Source organism: Grammomys surdaster, unplaced genomic scaffold (assembly GCF_004785775.1).
Source record: "Grammomys surdaster isolate TR1022 unplaced genomic scaffold, NIH_TR_1.0 61, whole genome shotgun sequence".
NCBI classification, from domain to species: Eukaryota; Metazoa; Chordata; class Mammalia; order Rodentia; family Muridae; genus Grammomys; species Grammomys surdaster.
The window spans coordinates 17,792,946-17,796,835 of record NW_021604563.1 but is presented as its reverse complement, the minus strand read 5'-3'; positions in this window follow the sequence as shown (position 1 = coordinate 17,796,835).

Here is a 3,890-nt window from a genome sequence, read left to right as displayed (position 1 = left end):
ATATGAGGCAACTTCCTTGTCCTAGCCCAAAGTCATTTTCATGTTTGAAGCCTACTTTCTTGTTGTAGCCTAAAATTTAGATTCCTGCCTGAAATTACTTCTTTGTTCTAGCCTAAGATTTAGATTCCTGCCTGAAATTCTGCTGAGTGTTTATGTGGTAGATACTGCTGATAAAATTACCCATGGCTTGAGGCCAGTATTTCTATTTTGGTCAAGCTTCAAGAATGGCATATATATCTTGATCATGTTAGCCCTTTTTGTCCTAGAAATGCTTTTATTCCTGCCCATCATGTTAAAGCTTGTCTTTAACAACAACATGTTGGCAGCCAAAGTACATGACTTGAACCTGAAAATGGACCCCCCCCCACCAGACATAATTATTAAATGAATAGGCTCACAAGCCAAGAACAGATAAGATTCTGCACAGAGACTTACCAACCTAAGTCAGAAGTGCATTGCTTTTTATAATGCATATTCCATGATGGATAAGGAAGACATTCTTGGCAGAAAGATCTAAGACAGACTCAGTCTTATTTGTGAAATTTAAAAGGGGGAGAGGCAGAGTGCTTTTGGGGCTGCTTGGAAAGAATCTGACATTGGCCAAGGACAAGGAAATGGGCTGCTTGGCAGGAGTATGACATTGGCCAAAGACAAAGAAGTGGGAATCTGACATTAGGCTAGAACAAAGATGTCCTCATTCTTAATAGCTGAATAGTATTCAATTGTGTAAAAAAAACCACATTTTCTGTATCCATTCTTTTGCTGTGGGATATCGTTTGTTTCCAGCTTCAGAACATTGCAAATAAGGTTGCTATGAACATAGTGGAGGACCACGTGTCCCTCTGGTATGGTGGAGCATCATTTGGGCATATGCCCAAGGGTGGTTTAGCTGAGTCTTCAGGTAGATCTATTTTCAATTTTCTGAGGAATTCCAGAATGATTGTACCAGTTTGCAACCCCACCAGCAATGAAGGAATTTTCCTCTTTCTCCACATTCTTGACAACATGTGCTGTCACCTGAGGTTTTGATCTTAGCCATTCTGATTGGTTTAAGGTGGAATCTTAGGATTGTTTTGATTTACATTTCCCTGATGACTAAGGACATTGAACATTTCTTTAAATGCTTCTTGGCCATTAGAGATTCTGCTGTTGTAAATACTCTGTTTAACTCTACACCCCAATTTTTGATTAGGTTGTTTAGTTTTTTTGAGTTAGCTTCTTGAGTTCTTCATATATTTTGGATATTAGTCCTTAATTGGATTTGGGATTAGTGAAGATTTTTTTTCTCCAATTTGCAGGTTGCTGATTTGTTCTATTGACTATGTATTTTGCCTTACAGATGCTTTTCAGTTTCATGAGGTCCCATTTATCAATTCTTGATCTTAGAGCCTGAGCCATTAGAGTTCTGTTTAAGAAATTCCCCCTTTCCCCAACCTCCTCTCATGCCAATTAGTTTAAGGCTATTTCCCACTTTCTCTTCTATTAGATTGAGTGTATCTGGTTTTATGTTAAGGTCTTTTATCCACATGGATTTGAGCTTTGTACAAGATGACAAATATGGATCTATATTGAATAGATATGAGGAGAGTGAGCATCAATGTCTTGTCCCTGATTTTAGTGGGATTGCTTCAAGTATTGCTCCATTTAATTTGGTATTGGCTGTTGGTTTTCTGTATATTGCTTTTATCAAGTTTAGGTATGGGCTTTGAATTCCTGATCTCTTCAATACTTCTAACATGTTGTATTTTATTGAAGGCTTTTTCAGCATCCAATGAGTTCATCATGTGACTTTCTTCCTTGAATTTGTTTATACAGTGGAATATGTTAATGGAACCAACCCAGCATCCCTGGAATTAATCCTACTTGGTTGTGGTGAATGATGGTTTTGATGTATTCTTGGATTCAGTTTGCTAAAATTTTATTGAGTATTTTTGCATTAGTATTCATAAGCAAAATTGGTCTAAGGTTTTCTTTCTTTGTTGGGTCTTTATGTTGTTTAGGTATCAGAGTAACTTGGATTCATAGAATGAATTAGGTAGTGTTTCTTCTCTTTCTATTTTATGAAATAGTTTGAGGAGTGTTGGTATTAGCTCTTCTTTGAAGGTCTGGTAGAATTCTGTGCTAAATCTATCTGGCCCTGGGCTTTTTTTAGTTGGGAGGTTTTTAAGGACTTTTTCTATTTCCTTAGGGGTTATGGGTCTGTTTAGATGGTTTATCTGATCTTGATTTAACTTTGGTATCTGTTATCTGTCTAGAAAATTATCCATTTCACCTAAATTTTCCAGTTTTGTTAAGTATAGACTTTTGTAATAGGATCTGATGTCTGTTTTTAAATTTCCTGTTTCTGTTGCTATGTCTACATTTTCATTTCTGATTTTGTTAATTTGGATACCATCTCTATGCCCTTTAGTTAGTTTGGTTAAGGGTTTATCTATCTTGTTGATTTTCTAAAAAAAAAAAAAAAAAGCTTTTGGTTTTGTTGATTCATTTTATTGTTCTCTGTTTCTGTTTGGTTGATTTCAGCCCTGAGTTTGAGTATTTCCTGTTGTCTACTCCTCTTGAGTATATTTGCTTCTTTTTGTTCTAGGGTTTTCAAGTGTGCTGTTAAGTTTCTAATATAGGATGTGTCCAATTTTTTTTATTTTATTTTATTTTTTAAATTTCTTTACTAAGTCACTTAGTGCTATGAATTTTCTTCTTAGCCCTGATTTCATTGTGTCACGTAAGTTTGGGTATGCTGCATCATCATTTTCATTGAATTCTAGGAAGTCTTTAATTTGTTTCTTTATTTCTTCCTTGGCCAAGTTATTGAAAAGAGAACTCTCAGTTTCCATGGGTATGTGGATTTTAGGCAATTAATTTTTGTTGTTATTGAAGTCTAGCCTTAATCCCTGGTGATCTGATAGGATGCGTGGGATTATTTCAATCTTCATGTATCTGTTTAGGCTTGTTTTATGATTGATTATATGGTCAGTTTTGGAGAAGGTACCATGAGGTGGTGAGAAGATGTATTCTTTTATTTTAGGATGAAATCTTTTGTATATATCTGTTAAATCCATTTGGTTTATAACGTCTATTAGTTTTCCTTTGTCTCTGTTTAGTTTCTGTTTCAATGACATGTCCATTGGTGAGAGTGGGGTGTTGAAGTCCCTCACTATTATTATGTGTTTTGAGCTTTAATGAAGTTTACTTTATGAATGTGGGTCCCCTTGCATTTGGAACATAGATGTTCAGAATTGAGACTTTGTCTTGGTAGATTTTTCTTTTGATGAATATTAAGTGTCTTTCCCTATCTTGCTTGATAGCTTTTGGTTGAAAGTTTATTTTATTGGATATTAGAATAGCAACTCCTTATTTATTGGGACCATTTGCTTGGGAGACTTTTTTTCCAGCCTTGAAATCTGAGGTAGTATCTGTCTTTGTCATTGAAGTGTGTTTTTTGTATGCAGCAAAATGCTGGATCCTGCTTGTGTATCCAGTCTCTTAGCTTATGTCTTTCTATTGAGGAATTGAGTTGAGAGATATTAAAGCCAGGTGATTGTTAGTTCCTGTTAGGTTTGTTATTGTAGGTGGCATTATGTGTATGTGATTCCCTCCTTTATGTTTTGCTTTGAGATAATTAACTTCTTGTTTTATCTTTGGTGGAGACACCTTCCTTGTGTTGGAGTTTTGCTTCTCATATCCCCTGTAGGGCTCGATTGGTAGATAGATATTGTTTAAATTTGGCTTTGTCATTGGAATATTTTGGTTTCTCTATCTATGCTAATGGAGAGTTTTGTAGGATATAGAAGCCTGGATTGGCATTTGTGTTCTCCTAGGGTCTGTATTACCTCTGTGCAGGCTCTCCGGCTTTTAGGGTCTCTGTTGAGAAGTCTGGTGTAATTCTGATA